Source organism: Aethalodelphis obliquidens, unplaced genomic scaffold (assembly GCF_003676395.1).
Source record: "Aethalodelphis obliquidens isolate GAN/ISIS:26980383/991018 unplaced genomic scaffold, ASM367639v1 scaffold39, whole genome shotgun sequence".
Taxonomy (NCBI): Eukaryota; Metazoa; Chordata; class Mammalia; order Artiodactyla; family Delphinidae; genus Aethalodelphis; species Aethalodelphis obliquidens.
In genome coordinates this window covers 4,932-22,748 of record NW_020837983.1, presented here as the reverse complement: position 1 = coordinate 22,748, position 17,817 = coordinate 4,932, and the positions used below count along the sequence as shown (strand labels likewise).

The 17,817-nt window shown below is 42.7% G+C and overlaps 1 long non-coding RNA gene across 2 annotated transcripts; it reads left to right on the top strand.

The window, feature by feature from the left end:
• The first annotated feature begins 832 nt into the window (after window positions 1-832).
• LOC113633292 (uncharacterized) lies at window positions 833-12,658 on the top strand. 2 transcript variants are annotated; one of them, XR_003438135.1, is made up of 4 exons: window positions 833-878; window positions 11,117-11,401; window positions 12,184-12,354; window positions 12,630-12,658. It is a non-coding gene; the product is annotated as an uncharacterized LOC113633292 (long non-coding RNA). The 2 variants fall into 2 exon arrangements; XR_003438134.1 differs by having other exon boundaries at window positions 11,114-11,401.
• The last annotated feature ends 5,159 nt before the right edge of the window (window positions 12,659-17,817 follow it).

The following is a 17,817-nucleotide window of genomic DNA, read 5'->3' as shown; positions in this document are numbered from 1 at the left end:
CATCTCAACACATTCATTTTCTCATCTTAGTAGTGGTAATCTTCATTTGTTATTTTGGTTTGAACGTTGTTTGTAGCATATGGCCCTAATGCCTTAGAGCCCTAAGTAGAAGGGAAAGTAGTGCTAATAATTCTCTGACGGAGACGTACCCCTTCTTCCCCCACTTCTTTGTTCTTGAAAGATATGATTTCTCTTTTATTATTTATTTATACTTTTTAAAAGAGCAGTTTGAGGTTCACAGCAAAATTGTGGGGAAGGTACAGGAATTTCCCTTATACTCACTGCCCCTGCACATGCATAGCCTCCTCTATTATCAGCATCCCCCGACCAGAGTGGTTCATTTATTACACCTGTTTAACGTACACTAACACATCATAATCATTCAGAGTCCATAGTTTACATCTGTTTACATGACATAGTTTACATTGCAGTTCATTCTTGGTATTACACATCTCACACCAGTCAGAATGGCCATCATCAAAAAATCTAGAAACAAAAAATGCTGGAGAGGGTGTGGAGAAAAGGGAACACTCTTGCACTGCTGGTGGGAATGTGAATTGGTACAGCCACTGTGGAGAACAGTATGGAGGTTCCTTAAAAAACTACAAATAGAACTACCATATGACCCAGCAATCCCACTCCTGGGCATACACCCTGAGAAAACCATAATTCAAAAAGAGTCATGTACCAAAATGTTCATTGCACCTCTATTTACAATAGCCAGGAGATGGAAACAACGTAAGTGTCCATCATCGGATGAATGGATAAAGAATATATGGCACATATATACAGTGGAATATTACTCAGCCATAAAAAGAAACGAAATTGAGCTATTCGTAATGAGGTGGATGGACCTAGAGTCTGTCATACAGAGTGAAGTAAGTCGGAAAGAGAAAGACAGATACCGTATGCTAACTCATATATATGGAATTTAAGAAAAATCATGTCATGAAGAACCTAGGGGTAAGACAGGAATAAAGACACAGACCTACTAGAGAATGAACTTGAGGATATGGGGAGGGGGAATGGTAAGCCATGACAAAGTGAATGGCATGGACATATATACACTACCAAACGTAAAATAGATAGCTAGTGGGAAGCAGCCGCATGGCACAGGGAGATCAGCTCGGTGCTTTGTGACCACCTAGAGGTGTGGGATAGGGAAGGTGGGAGGGAGGGAGACGCAAGAGGGAAGAGATATGGGAACATATGTATATGTATAACTGATTCACTTTGGTATAAAGCGGAAACTAAAACACCATTTTAAAACAATTATACTCCAAAAAAAATGTAAAAAAAAAAAAAAAAGAACACTTGAACAATTGTATTTTTTGTTTTTGTTTTTGATATTTTAGTTTAAAATTTATTTCCTGCCCCCAATCATCCATTAAGCCCCCAGGAGAAGGAAAAGTGGATGTGACTAGAAATAGAGAGAAACTTTCTTCACGACAATAGCCATGGCAAGCTTAGGCACTTTTGGTGAAATCTCTCTGTGAAGTACTGGCAGAGGAATAAAAGTCAAACTGACACAGAAGTATTGCTTTTTTTTTTTCTTTTACATCTATATTGCAGTATAATTGCTTTACAATGGTGTGTTAGTTTCTGCTTTATAACAAAGTGAATCAGTTATACATATACATATGTTCCCATATCTCATCCCTCTTGCGTCTGCCTCCCTCACACCCTCCCTATCCCACCTCTCTAGGTGGTCACAAAGCACCGAGCTGATCTCCCTGGGCTATGTGGCTGCTTCCCACTAGCTATCTATTTTACGTTTGGTAGTGTATATATGTCCATGCCTCTCTCGCTTTGTCACAGCTTACCCTTCCCTCCCCATATCCTCAAGTTCATTCTCTAGTAGGTCTGTGTCTTTATTCCTGTCTTACCCCCAGGTTTTTCATGACATTTTTTTTCCTTAAATTCCATATATATGTGTTAGCATACGGTATTTGTCTTTCTCTTTCTGACTTACTTCACTCTGTATGACAGACTCTACGTCTATGCACCTCATTACAAATAGCTGAATTTCATTTCTTTTTATGGCTGAGTAATATTCCACTGTATATATGTGCCACATATTCTTTATCCATTCATCTGATTATGGACACTTAGGTTGTTTCCATCTCCTGGCTATTGTAAATAGAGGTGCAATGAACATTTTGGTAAAAGACTCTTTTTGAATTATGGTTTTCTCAGGGTGTATGCCCAGGAGTGGGATTGCTGGGTCATATGGTAGTTCTATTTGTAGTTTTTGAAGGAACCTCCATACTGTTCTCCACAGTAGCTGTACCAATTCACATTCCCACCAGCAGTGCAAGAGTGTTCCCTTTTCTCCACACCCTCTCCAGCATTTATTGTTTCAAGATTTTTTGATGATGGCCTTTCTGACTGATGTGAGATGATATCTCATTGTAGTTTTGATTTGCATTTCCCCAATGATTAATGATGTTGAGCATTCTTTCATGTGTTTGTTGGCAGTCTGTATAACTTCTTTGGAGAATTGTCTATTTAGGTCTTCTGCCCATTTTTGGATTTCGTTGTTTTTTTTTGTTGTTGTTATTGAGCTGCATGAGCTTCTTATAAATTTTGGACATTAATCCCTTGTCACTTGCTTCATTTGCAATATTTTCCCCCATTCTGAGGGTTGTCTTTTGGTCTTGTTTATGGTTTCCTTTGCTGTGCAAAAGCTTTGAAGTTTCATTAGGTCCCATTTGTTTATTTTTGTTTTTATTTCCATTTCTCTAGGAGGTGGGTCAAAAAGAATCTTGCTGTGATTTATGTCATAGAGTGTCTTGCCTATGTTTTCCTCTAAGAGTTTGATAGTGTCTGGCCTTACATTTAGGTCTTTAATCCATTTTGAGCTTATTTTTATGTATGCTGTTAGGGAGTGATCTAATCTCATACTTTGACATGTACCTGTCCAGTTTTCCCAGCACAACTTATTGAAGAGGCTGTCCTTTCTCCACTGTACATTCCTGCCTCCTTTATCAAAGATAAGGTGACCATATGTGCGTGGGTTTATCTCTGGGCTTTCTATCCTGTTCCATTGATCTATCTTTCTGTTTTTGTGCCAGTACCATGCTGTCTTGATTACTGTAGCTTTGTAGTAGAGTATGAACTCAGGTAGCCTGATTCCTCCAGCTCCGTTTTTCGTTCTCAAGGTAGCTTTGGCTATTTGGGGTCTTTTGTGTTTCCATACAAACTGTGAAATTTTTACTTCTAGTTCTGTGAAAAATGCCAGTGATAGTTTGATAGGGATTGCATTGAATCTGTAGATTGCTTTGGGTAGTAGAGTCATTTTCACAATGTTGATTCTTCCAATCCAAGAACATGGTATATCTCTCCATCTATTTGTATCATCTGTAATTTCTTACATCAGTGTCTTATAATTTTCTTCATATAGGTCTTTTGTCTCCTTAGGTAGGTTTATTCCTAGATATTTTATTCTTTTTGTTGCAATGGTAAATGGGAGTGTTTTCTTGATTTCACTTTCAGATTTTTCATCATTAGTGTATAGGAATGCAAGAGATTTCTGTGCATTAATTTTGTATCCTGCAAATTTACCAAATTCATTGATTAGTTCTAGTAGTTTTCTGGTAGCATCTTTAGGATTCTCTATGTATAGTATCATGTCATCTGCAAACAGTGACAGCTTTACTTCTTCTTTTCCGATTTGGATTCCTTTTATTTCCTTTTCTTCTCTGATTGCTGTGGCTAAAACTTCCAAAATTATGTTGAATAAGAGTGGTGGGAGTGGGCAACCTTGTCTTTTTCCTGATCTTAGTGGAAATTCTTTCAGTTTTTCACCATTGAGTATGGTGTTGGCTGTGGGTTTGTCATATATGGCCTTTATTATGTTGAGGAAAGTTCCCTCTATGCCTATTTTCTGCAGGGTTTTTATCATAAATGGGTGTTGAATTTTGTCAAAAGCTTTCTCTGCATCTATTGAGATGACCATATGGTTTTTCTCCTTCAATCTGTTAATATGGTGTATCACATTGATTGATTTGCATATATTGAAGAATCCTTGCATTCCTGGAATAAACCCCACTTGATCATGGTGTATGATCCTTTGAATGTGCTGTTGGATTGTGTTTGCTAGTATTTTGTTCAGGATTTTTGCATCTATGTTCATCAGTTATATTGGCCTGTAGTTTCCTTTCTTTGTGACATCCTTGTCTGGTTTTGGTATCAGGGTGATGGTGGCCTCGTAGAATGAGTTTGGGAGTGTTCCTCCCTCTGCTGTATTTTGGAAGAGTTTGAGAAGGATAGGTGTTAGCTCTTCTCTAAATGTTTGATAGAATTCGCCTGTGAAGCCATCTGGTCCTGGGTTTTTGATTGTTGGAAGATTTTTAATCACAGTTTCAATTTCAGTGCTTGTGATTGGTCTGTTCATATTTTCTGTTTTTTCCTGATTCAGTCTTGGCAGCTTGTGCATTTCTAAGAATTTGTCCACTTCTTCCATGTTGTCCATTTTATTGGCATAGAGTTGCTTGTAGTAATCTCTCATGATCTTTTGTATTTCTGCAGTGTCAGTTATTACTTCTCCTTTTTCATTTCTGATTCTATTGATTTGACTCTTCTCCCTTTTTTTCTTGATGAGTCTGGCTAATGGTTTATCAATTTTGTTTATCTTCTCAAAGAACCAGCTTTCAGTTTTATTGATCTTTGCTATCGTTTCCTTCATTTCTTTTTCATTTATTTCTGATCTGATCTTTATGATTTCTGTCCTTCTGCTAACTTTGGGTTTTTTTTCTTCTTCTTTCTCTAATTGCTTTAGAGGCAAGTTTAGGTTGTTTATTCGAGATGTTTCCTGTTTCTTAAGGTAGGATTGTATTGCTATAAACTTCCCTCTTAGAAGTGCTTTTGCTGCATCCCATAAGTTTTGGGTCGTCGTGTCTATATTGTCATTTGTTTCTAGGTATTTTTTGATTTCCTCTTTGATTTCTTCAGTGATCACTTCGTTATTAAGTAGTGCACTGTTTAGCCTCCATGTGATTGTATTTTTTACAGATCTTTTCCTGTAATTGAAGTCTAGTCTCATAGCGTTTTGGTCGGAAAAGATACTTGATACAATTTCAATTTTCTTAAATTTACCAAGGCTTGATTTGTGACCCAAGATATGATCTATCCTGGAGAATGTTCCACGAGCACTTGAGAAAAATGTGTATTCTGTTGTTTTTGGATTGAATGTCCTATAAATATCAATTAAGTCCATCTTGTTTAATGTATCATTTAAAGCTTGTGTTTCCTTATTTATTTTCATTTTGGATGATCTGTCCATTGGTGAAGGTGGGGTGTTAAAGTCCCCTACTCTGAATGTGTTACTGTCGATTTCTCCTTTTATGGCTATTAGTATTTGCCTTATGTATTGAGGTGCTCCTATGTTGGGTGCATGAATATTTACAATTGTTATATCTTCTTCTTGGATCGATCCCTTGATCATTTTGTAGTGTCCTTCTTTGTCTCTTCTAATAGTCTTTATTTTAAAGTCTATTTTGTCTGATATGAGAATTGCTACTCCAGCTTTCTTTTGGTTTCCATTTGCATGGAATATCTTTTTCCATCCCCTTACTTTTAGTCTGTATGTGTCTCTAGGTCTGAAGTGGGTCTCTTGTAGACAGCATATATATGGGTCTTGTTTTTGTATCCATTCAGCCAATCTGTGTCTTTTGGTGGGAGCATTTAGTCTATTTACATTTAAGGTAATTTTCTATATGTATGTTCCTATTCCCATTTTCTTAATTGTTTTGGGTTCGTTTTTGTAGGTCTTTTCCTTCTGTTGGGTTTCTTGCCTAGAGAAATTCCTTTAGCCTTTGTTGTAAAGCTGGTTTGGTGGTGCTGAACTCTCTCAGCTTTTGCTTGTCTCTAAAGCTTTTAATTGCTCCATCAAATCTGAATGAGATCCTTGCTGGGTAGAGTAATCTTGGTTGTAGGTTCTTCTCCTTCATCGCTTTAAATATGTCCTGCCAGTTCCTTCTGGCTTGCAGAGTTTCTGCTGAAAGATCAGCTTTTAACCTTATGGGGATTCCCTTGTGTGTTATTTGTTGTTTTTCCCTTGCTGCTTTTAATATGTTTTCTTTGAATTTAATTTTTGACAGTTTCATTAATATGTGTCTTGGCATATTTCTCCTTCGATTTATCCTGTATGAGACTCTGTGCTTCCTGGAGTTGAGTAACTATTTCCTTTCCCATATTAGGGAAGTTTTCAACTATAATCTCTTCAAATATTTTCTCAGTCCCTTTCTTTTTCTCTTCTTCTTCTGGAACCCCTATAATTTGAATGTTGGTGCGTTTAATGTTGTCCCAGATGTCTCTGAGACTGTCCTCAGTTCTTTTCATTCTTTTTTCTTTATTCTGCTCTGCAGTAGTTATTTCCACTATTTTATCTTCCAGGTCACTTATCCATTCTTCTGCCTGTTATTCTGCTATTAATCCCATCTAGAGTATTTTTAATTTCATTTCTTGTATTGTTCATCGTTGTTTGTTTCATCTTTAGTTCTTTTAAGTCCTTGTTAAATGTTTCTTGCATTTTCTCTATTCTATTTCCAAGATATTGGATCATCTTTACTATCATTATTCTGAATTCTTTTTCAGGTAGACTGCCTATTTCCTCTTCATTTGTTAGGTCTGGTGTGTTTTTATCTTGCTCCTATATCTGATGTGTGTTTTTCTGTCTTCTCATTTTGCTTATCTTACTGTGTTTTGGGTCTCCTTTTTGCAGGCTGCACGTTCGTAGTTCCCTTTGTTTTTGGTGTCTGTCCCCAGTGGCTAAAGTTGTTTCAGTGGGTTGTGTAGGCTTCCAGGTGGAGGGCAGTAGTGACTGTGTTCTGGTGGATGAGGCTGGATCTTGTCTTTCTGGTAGGCAGGTCCACGTCTGTTGGTGTGTTTTGGGGTGTCTGTGGACTTACTATGATTTTTGGCAGCCTCTCTGCTAATGGGTGGGGTTGTGTTCCTGTCTTGCTAGTTGTTTGCCATAGGGTGTCCAGCACTGTAGCTTGCTGGTCGTTGAGTGATTCTGCGTGCTGTTGTTGAGATGGAGATCTCTGGGAGATTTTCGCCATTTGATATTACGTGGAGCTGGGAGGTCTCTTGTGGACCAGTGTCCTGAAGTTGGCTCTCCCACCTCAGAGGCACAGCACTGACTCCTGGCTGCAGCACCAAGAGCCTTTCATACACACATCCAGGTACGTGGGGACTTTCTTCCCTTTTGGGAGGTCTGAGGTCTTCTGCCAGTGTTCAGTAGGTGTTATGTAGGAGTTGTTCCACGTGTAGATGTATCGCTGGGCGGCGGGCGCAGGTGCCCGTTTGCGGGCTGCTCTGGGCTCCCGGCTCCCGGCGGCGCGGAGCGGCGAAGGAACCAGGAGGGCTGGCGGCCGGTCTGGGAATGTGGCGGCCGCGCAAGAACGGCCCATGGCCCTCACTTACCGCTCCAGTGCAGCCGTGACACGGGCCCATGCCCAGCACCCTCGGGTTCCGCCACAGCCGCTGGACACGCCACCGACCCGCACGGCTAAGCAGAGCTGGGCTCAGGCGGCAGCTCTCCCGCTCCAACTAACTCCCCAGAAGTATTGCTTGGTGTGCATTTCCAGGCTCTGCCTTCTTTCTCATCTCTTGGTGGCAGGTTGAGGAAAAGGAGAAAAGGTTAAACTTTTGAATAAACCGGCAGAATAAGCTTATAACATCCCCTCACTATCTCTGCATAGGTTGTAGTCTCTGCAGCACTACATAAGCTTTGCCCAAAGTAATGAACAGTTGAAAGTCAAATGTAATACTTCACCAAACAACTTAAAAATGCTTGCGCACTGGAAAGGATTAAGTTGCAGAGAACACAAATGGACCCAGAGCAACTTTTGCCAAAAGAGAATATTGTGCTAAATGTACAGCCATAGCTCTTTTCCATATGAAGAAACAGTCAGAAGGATAAAAGAACTTGGTCAAAATCACACAAGTAAGTAGGACAGAATCTGGTCTGTGTGTTGGAAGGGTTGTGTTCTTTAACCAGCAGGCTAGCTTTTCTCAAATCTGATTCATGCATAGAATAACTAAACACCTCTGTTTGCCTTGAATATTCCCTGTTTATACGTAGGGCTGCTGCAGTTTCTCATATTGCCCACTTTGACTCCCAAAAGCAACTGAGCATACACAATAATTTGGTCATTCTATCCATGGACCACTGTGGTGGGACTGCCCAGGAAGCTTATTAAAAGTGCAGCTTCCTGAGCCCTACTCCACATCTAGATAAGTTTTCTTAGGGTTGGCTCAAGAATCCAGGTACAAGTCTTTTTAAGTGCTTTTGTGGAACCCCCCAGGTGAGTCTCTCGCTCTCATAATTAATAAACCATTTATTCTGCCTCCCCCAGATGCCCAGCCACGTCCTATTAAGGTAGAAGTTCCCCCACCACATCAGAGGGATGCTCCCAGCCAAGTAATCTCTGGAGCCTTGGAGAATCTGAATGGTCTCATGCTGGCCCATCTGCCATGACAAAGCTCCTCCAGAGCATTCCCCTTCTCATTTTACATTCTACCACTCCCAAAGGCAGTCTGCTCCAATGGGGCCTGACTTCGTGTGTCCTAACATGCACCCGCTGATTCAAGCAGTTTAGGAATAGAAGGTGCTGTGGTTTTCAACCAGGGTGGCCCAACCTCTAAAATGGTAGTCGAAGCAGTCTCTACCTCCTGGGCACATCGCCTCTGCAACAGCCCCAGTAAACGAATGTCCCATCTATGCTTTTTCAAAGTCGGCAACAAGGAGTCCCCTCCTAAAGAAGGTTGTCTCTCATTGCCACACTATCAAAGGCTGCCCCAACTGTTCCTTACTGTGGGCCTGATAAGGCTGACGGCAGAGTTGTCTCTTTCCTTCTCTGAGCCGGCCCAAATCGTCTTAGAAACACCTCTTCACACTGTTGACCATGTTTTTCAATGGGAGCTGCTGCTGAGTCTTTATCTCATCCTTTCATGGTGGAGAGAGAGGATTCTAATGATTTTTACTTCTAGGGGAGAGGGGAGTGTAATGATTATGTTGTCATTTTCTATTATGTCCTTTTGTCATGAATTTGTTTTCAATTTCATGTTAAAATGGGCCCACCATTTCCACTTTGTGAGGTCATTCAGCACCCTCATTTTGCACCTTTAACATCACTCTCAGTATCACTTGGAAATATTTGAAATGGCATGAGCTTGTCCTCACATTCCTATTAGCTGTAAATCTGGAGCCCCGACATGAACCTAACCATTGAGCAGAACACCTCTCCACTACCTGTGTAACACTGGGTAGGCCCCTTAACCTCTTGGTTTTTTTAAGTCCTCAGTTGTAAAAATGTGAGGGTACTATGAATTTATATTTGGGGCACGACAAGGTCGAGAAGAGTGTGTCTTTTCCTTTATTCTTCCAAACTGGAATGTCTTCCCTCTCTTCCGCATGGGTCCAAATCTCACTTGTCCTTCAGGCCGACTGCCAAGGAGCCTTCCCTGATTCCCCAGGCCACACAAATCTCTGCCTCTTAGGGTCAGTGCCATACAACCTAGCTGTCTCTTACGTTAATTTTGTCTCTCAAGCCAAACTCAGAATATGGGTCTCTCTTGCCCTCCTGTGGCCCCTTGTGGCTGTGCCAGCCCACCGGCACGCCCCACGTGGGGTGTCTACTACACTAGGGCATGGGTGGGGAGGCCCAGGGTGAGGGGCGAGGCAGAGTACCTTTGCCTCTACCCTGTTCTCCTCCACAAAACTGTCCCTCCTCCTCAAGCCTGCCCCTCAAGTCAAAGGTTCCATATATGACCTCACTGGGTAGTGATGCCGTCACAGGCGTTCTCAGAGTTTCCATGGCAGCATAACTGTGCAAACGGGCTGCACTCAGAGAAACTTCTCTACCAGTTCTCCACCAGATACCAATCTTTTTGGCTGTCTGTGTGAGAATGTGTGACCGGATAGTGTATGTGTACTCTAACCTGTGCTCTGTTCCCTGGGTGGGCAGTGCAGCAGGTACACCCAGACAGGGCAACTCTACATGAGATATGATACACACACAACCTCACCTGGCTGGCACATGTTCCTGTGGGGGTTGCCAACTACGTACAGCTGAGCACTTTCCCAGATGTAAGTAATACCGGTGACCTGGGACGCCTTCAGGGACGCACAGTTCTCACTGCTGAGGACAAGTGAAAGGTCATCCCTGGACAAGTGTGCAGGACGGTTCTGAGCTTTATAAATGTAGCCTTACCCTTTGGGCTACAGGATGCTTCCATTCAGACCCTTTCCTGATTGGCCTCTTAACAAAAGACAAGTGCATTTTTGTTGGCAAATTGTAAATGGAGCGGTTTGAGGAACAGGGCCACTCTTGAACCGCACCTTCAAACCCAGGCACCACTGTGCTATCATGGAGACATCTATATCGGTCCCCTCAGACACATCCCTTACTGAGTTGCTGAGTACTAGGGGAGAGGGTGTTGCCATATTGATGGGAAGACCATAAGAACGAAGGGGGGGGGGTGATGAAGTGCTAATGAGACTGGAGGGCTGAGGAGATGGTGTCCCAGGAGGCTGGGTTGATGTGAGCCTAGACTTGTACCCAGAACCCGGTTCTGAGTCTCCTGATCACTCTGCCTCAGTATTTGTCCTTGTTCTAATCGACATAAAAGTATTAGACAGCTAGAGTTCAGTGTGGTTGAAATAGGCAGTATAAATGGGGCCCAAGAGGGGTTGCCAAGGTGGGCAGGGTTCTTAACAAATTTATATTAGATTATTTTTTTCCAAAACTTGAAAGACATTTCCATGAAAGCCTCAGAAGTGACAGACTGCAAGAAATGTTTTCTCTGTTGCGGAAGGGAGAGATGGAGAGGATCATGATTGCAATTACTTTCGGGTTCTACTGTTTTCCCTGGGAACGGTGAAGAGACTTCCTCATCTGCTGCAGCCCTAGGCTCTAGGGATTGCTTTTGCAGCCAGTGTCCCTTCTCTAGGGACTCATAGAGATGATGGGCCAAGGCTGTGTTTTGGACGTCAAGTAGATTAAAAGGTCTTCAGCCAGAAACTGGGAGAGACATGAGAGAGGGAAATTCTGGCAGGAGACTGTGCACAGCAGAAGTGACTGATCAGTTCTGATTTTCTTTGCAGCAGTAGTGCCTCCCGTTTCTCGTCCTACACCTGGTCACTACCATGTCCTGTACCACGGGTATGGAGAAACGCAGTTGGGCTGGCACGGGGAGACATACTGCCTGGTTGGTGGCTGCCGGCTCTACGGGGATGTTCCTTTGGCCACGCCAGCTAAGGTAGAAGCAGAGAAGCCAGTCCCCAGACGTGCTCCGAAGAGAAAGCACTCTCTGGAATGGTCGGACGAAGACCTGGGTTGCCCCAGACCCAAAATCCGGCGATTGGAGCTTTCAAGCAGCACAGGAATACAAGGTGCTTTGATTGTCAAGCAGGGTGGCCCAACCTCTGGGCACATCGCCTCTGCAAGAGCCACAGTAAACGAATGTCCCATATTTGCTCTTTCAAGGTCGGCAGCAGGGAGTCCCCTCCTAAAGAAGGTTCTCTCTCATTGCCACACTATCCAAGGTTGCCACAAATGTTCCTTCCTGTGGGCCTCATCAGGCTAAGGGCAGAGTTGTCTCTTTGCTTCTCTGAGTCGCACCATATGGTCTTAGTAACACCTCTTCACCCTGTTGACCATGTTTTTCACGGGGGCTGCTGCTGAGACTTTATCTCATCCTTTCATGGTAGAGAGAGAGAGGATTCTAATGAATTTTACTTCCACGGGAGAGGGGAGTGTTATGATTATGTTGTCATTTTCTATTATGTCCTTTTGTCATGAATTTCTTTTCAATTTCATGTTAAAATGGGCCCACCATTCCCACTTTGTGAGGTCATTCAGCACCCTCATTTTGCACCTTAACATCTCTCTCAGTATCACTTGGAAATGTTTGAAATGGCATGAGCTTGTCCTCACATTCCTATCAGCTGTAAATCCGGAGCCCCATCATGAACCTAACCATTGAACAGAACACCTCTCCACTACCTGTGTAACACCGGGTAGGCCCCTTAAGCTCCTGGTCTTTTTAAGCCCATAGTTGTAAAAATGTGAGGGTGCTATGAATTTATATTTGGGGCAGGACAAGGTAGAGAAGAGTGTGTCTTTGCTTTTATTCTTCCAAACTGGAATGTCTTCCCTCTCTTCCCCATGGAAGATGCTCCTTTGGCCATGCCAGCCAAGGTGGAAGCAGAGAAGCCAGTCCCCAGACGTGCTCCGAAGAGAAAGCACTCTCCGGAAATGCCGGACGAAGACCTGGGTTGCTCCAGACCCAAAATCCGGCAATTGTAGCATGGTGCCAGGAGGCGGACCCCACAGAATCTTGCAGGTGAGCCATCCTGAAGAGAAGGCAATGGTTTAAATGCCTAAGGCAGCGAATGCCTCTTCCTGCACTGACCCCCCCCCCCCCCACTGCCCACTGCCACAGATTAGAACCTGCATCGTTTTGTCTGAGCCATCCCCAGCCAGGAGCCTCCTCCTATACTAAATGGCCATAAGCCAGGAGCCTCAGAAACTGAGGTTTGTAATGAGAGTCTTCCCTGAACATCCCAGGGCTGAAGCTGGCCTGGAAGAAACCCTGACGTTCCTCTGCTTAATCCTCAGGGGCCCCTTTGTGAGCTGAAGAAAGAAAAGTCTAGAAAAAACGGATACCTGGGAGGGGAAGATGGCGGAAGAATAAGACGCGGAGATCACCTTCCTCCCCACAGATACACCAGAAATACATCTACACGTGGAACAACTCCTACAGAACACCTACTGAACGCTGGCAGAAGACCTCAGACCTCCCAAAAGGCAAGAAACTCCCCACATACCTGGGTAGGGCAAAAGAAAAAAAGAGAAAACAGAGACAAAAGAATAGGGACGGGACCTGCACCAGTGGGAGGGAGCTGTGAAGGAGGAAATGTTTCCACACACTAGGAATACCATTCCCTGGCGGGGACTGCGGGGTAGCTCTGGAACCTCAGAGGAGAGAGCAGCAACAGAGGTGCAGAGGCAGAGCGGAGAGATTCCCACACAGAGGATCGGTGCAGACCAGCACTCACCAGCCTGAGATGCTTGTCTGCTCACTCGCCGGGGCGGGTGGGGGCTGAGTGCTGAGGCTTGGTCTTCAGAGGTCAGAACCCAGGGAGAGGACTGGGGTTGACTGCATGAGGACAGCCGGGGGGCGGCTAGTGCGCCAGAGCTAGTTGGCAGAGAGTCTGGGAAAAAGCTGGGCCTGCCAGAGAGGCAAGAGACCTTTGTTGCGGGGTGCTTGAGGAGCGGCCCGCCATAGGAGCTTCCTGCTTCACACACTCACAGACAGTAGGGCAACACCTACGTAAGCACAAGCACAAGCCGTGGCTGTTATATCTGACCCCAGAGGCTGCCGTCCACCGCTGCTACCAAGAGTCCTGTGTGCAAGGCAGGTCACTGCCCACACCTTCCCAGCAGCCTGTGGAGCCCACCACTGCCGAGGGTGCTGCGATTGGGGCCAACTTCCCCAGGAGAATGCACAGCACGGCTCAGGCTCTTGCAGCTTCATGCTGGCCTCTGCCACAGCAGGCACTCCCTGCACATCCTGATTGTGATTGCCATATCCCTCCCTCTCCCCAGCCTAAGTGAGCAAGTGAGCCCTAATCAGCTGCTGCTTTCGCACCCTTTTTCCTGTGCAGCGAACAGATGTCTGAGGGCGGCCCACTCCCAGAGGTGGGGCCAAAACCAAAGCTAAACCCCAGGGGCTGTGCAACCAAAGAAGAGAAAGGGAAATCTCCCCGTGCAGCTGCAGAAGCAGTGGATTAAATCCCTGCAATCGGCTTGGCAAACCCTGCGTCTGTAGAATACCTGAATAGACAACAAGTTTTCCCACAATTGAGGCTGTGGGCTTTGGGGACAAGTACATGTGGGAGTAAGGTCAGATCAGTCTGAGCTTGCCCCACAGTGCCCACAGTAGGTCCAGAGACCTACCTAGAAGTACTGGAGGACTTCCTGTGGAGGCAGGGATTGGCTGTGGCTCACTATGTGGGCAAGGACACTGACAGCTAAGGCCACAGGAAAGTATCACTACTTTTTTTGTTGTTCAGTTGTTCTTTTTTTATTATTCTTTTAATTTTTTACTTTTTTATGCTTTTATTTTTAATATATTTCTATTCTATTTTTTCCTATTTCTATGGTAATTTTTCATTACACTGTTTTTTCCTTGTTTGTTTTTTCCTTTCTTTTGCTTTGTTTTCATTTTATTTTTAACTACATTTTTCTATTTTTACTTTACTACTTTGTTGTTTTATATGTTTTCCTTTTGTTTTCATCTTTCATCTTTGCATTTTTTTGATTTTTGTGGGTTAGTTTTATGCTTTCATCGCCTCTTTTTAGTTTGCTTTCTGCATTTGATGTGTTTCTGGTTTTATGTGTTTTGTAGTTTTTAGTGTTTGCTTTCATTTTTGGGTTTGTTTATTGATTTGGTTGCTCTCTTCTTTGTTTTTGCTTTTTTTTCTTTTCTTTTTGTGAGTACGTGTGTGTATGTTTCTTTATGTAATTTGTCTGTTTAGTTTTGCTTTTACCACTTGTCTTGGGGTTTTGTGTGTTCGTTTGTTTGGGTTTTTTGTTTGTTTGTTTTCTTCTTCCTTTTCTTCCACACCGTGTGGCTTGTAGGGTCTTGGTGCTCCAGCCGGGGGTCGGGCCTGAGCCTCCAAGGAGGGAGAGCTGAGTTCAGGATTTTGGACCACCAGAGAACTCCCAGCCCCATGGAATATTAATCGGTGAGAGCTCGCCCAGCAGTCTCCATCTTAACACAAAGACCTGGCTCCACCCAATGGCCAGCAAGCTCCAGTGCTGGATGCCTCATGACAAACAACTAGCAAGACAGGAACACAACCCCACCCATTACCAGACAGCCTGCCTAAAGTAATACTAAGCTCACAGACACCATAAAGCACACCACCAGAAGTGGCCCTGCCCATCAGAAGAACAAGATCTACCTCCACTCACAGAACGCAGGCACCAGTGCCCCCAACCAGGAAGCCTACACAAGCCAGTGGGGACAGACAACAGAAGTAAAAGGCACTATGACCCTGCAGCCTGCAGAAAGGAGACCCCAAACACAGTAAATTAAACAAAATGAGAAGACAGAGAAATATGCAGCAGATGAAAGAGCAAGGTAAAAACCCACCAGACCAAACAAATGAAGAGGAGATAGGCAGTCTACCTGAAAAAGAATCCAGAGTAATGCTAATAAAGATGATCCAAAATCTCAGAAAGAGAATGGAGAAAATACAAGAGACATTTAACAAGGACCTAGAAAATCTAAAGAACAAACAAACACTGTTGAACAACACAATAAATGAAATTAAAAATTCTCTAGAAGGAATCAATGGGAGACTAACTGAGGCAGAAGAACGGATAAGTGAGCTGAAAGATAGAATGGTGGAAATAACTGCTGTGAAGCTGAATAAAGAAAAAAGAATGAAAAGAATTGAGGACATCTATCATTGGACATTTAGGTTGTTTCCATGTCCTGGCTATTGTAAATAGTGCTGCAATGAACACTGGGGTACGTGTGTCCTTTTGAATTATGGTTTTCTCAGGGTATATGCCCAGTAATGGGATTTCTGGGTACAGATGAACCTATTTGAAGGGCAGGAATAGAGATGTAGAGGAAGAGAACTGACATGTAGACACAGTAGGGGAAGGAGAGGATGGGACGAACTGGGAGATTAGGTTTGACATAAATACACGACCATGTGTAAAATAGATAGCTAGTGGAAACCTGCTGTAGAGCACACGGAGCTCAGATCAGTGCTCTGTGATGACCTAGATGGGTGCGGGGAGGGGAGAAGGGTGGTCCAAGAGGGAGTGGATATAGGTATACGTATAGCGGATTCACTTCATTGTACAGCAGAAACTAACACAAAATTGTAAAGCAATTTTACTCCAATTAAAAAAAAGAATTGAGGACAGTCTCAGAGACCTCTGAGATAACATTAAATGCACCCACATTCGAATTATAGGGGTCCCAGAAGAAGAGAAAAAGCAAGGGTCTGAGAAAATATTTGAAGAGCTTATAGTCGAAAACTTCCCTAACATGAAAAGGAAATAGCCACCCAAGTCCAGGAAGCACACATTCCCGTATACGGTAAACAAGGAGAAGCACACCAAGACACATATTAAGCAAACTATCAAAAATTAAATGCAAAGAAAAAACATTAGCACATATTCCCATACACGGTAAACACAAGGAGAAGCACACCAAGACACATACTAATCAAACTGTCCAAAATTAAATGCAAAGAGAAAACATTAAAAGCAGCAAGGGAAAAGCAATTAATAACATACAAAGGAATCCCCATAAGGTTATCAGCTGATTTTGCAGCAGAAACTCTGCAGGCCAGATGGGAGTGACAGGATATATTTTAAATGACAAAAGAGAAAAACCTACAACCAAGATTACTCTAACCAGCAAGGATCTCATTCAGATTCAATGGAGAAATTAAAACCTTTACAGAGAAACAGAAGCTAAGAGAATTCAGCCCCATCGAACCAGTTCTACAACAAACGCTAAAGGAACTTCTCTAAGCGGGAAACATGAGAGAAGAAAAGGACCTACAAAAACAAACCCAAAACAATTAAGAAAATGGGAATAGGAACATACATATAGATAATTGCCTTAAATGTGAATGGATTAAATGCGCCAACCAAAAGACACAGACTAGCTGAATGGATATAAAAACAAGACCTGTATATATTCTGTCTGCAAGAGACCCACTTCCGACCTAGGGACACATACAGACTGAAAATGAGGGGATGGAAAAAGATATTCCACGCAAATGGACCTCAAAAGAAAGCTGGAGTAGCAATACACAAATCAGACAAAATAGACTTTAAAATAAAGACTATTACAAGAGATAATGAAGGATACTACATATTGATCAAGTGATCAATCCAAGAAGAAGAAATAACAATTGTAAATATTTATGCACCGAATATAGAAGCACCTGAATACATAAGGCAAATGCTAACAGCCATAAAAGGGGAAGTCGACAGTAACATGATAATAGTATGGAACCTTAACACCCCACTCACACCAATGGACGTATCATCCAAACAGAAAATAAATAAGGAAACGCAAGCTTTAAGTGACACATTAGACCAGACAGACTTAACTGATACTTATAGGACATTTCATCCAAAAACAACAGAATACACTTTCTTCTCAAGTGCACATGGAACATTCACCAGGATAGTTCACATCTTGGGTCACAAGTTAAGCCTAGGTAAATTTTAAAAAATTGAAATCATATCAAGCATCTTTTCTGACCACAACGCTATGAGACTAGATATAAATTACAGGAAAAAATCTGTAAAAAACACAAACACATGGAGGCTAAACAACACACTACTCAATAACCAAGAGATCACTTAAGGAATCAAAGATGAAATCAAAAAATACCTAGAAAAAAATGACAATGGAAACAGGATGACCCAAAATCTGTGGGATGCAGCAAAAGCAGTTCTAAGAGGGAAGTTTACAGCAATACAATCCTACCTCAAGAAGCAAGAAAAATCTCAAATAAACAACCTAACCTTACACCTAAAGCAATCAGAGAAAGAAGGAAAAAAAATACCCCAAAGTTAGCAGAAGGAAAGAAATCATAAAGATCAGATCAGAAATAAATGTAAAAGAAATGAAGGAAACAATGGCAATGATCAATAAAACTATAGACTAATTTGAAAAGATAAACAAAATTGATAAACTATTAGCCAGACTCATCAGGAAAAAAAAGGGAAAGACACAAATCAACAGAACTAGAAACAAAAA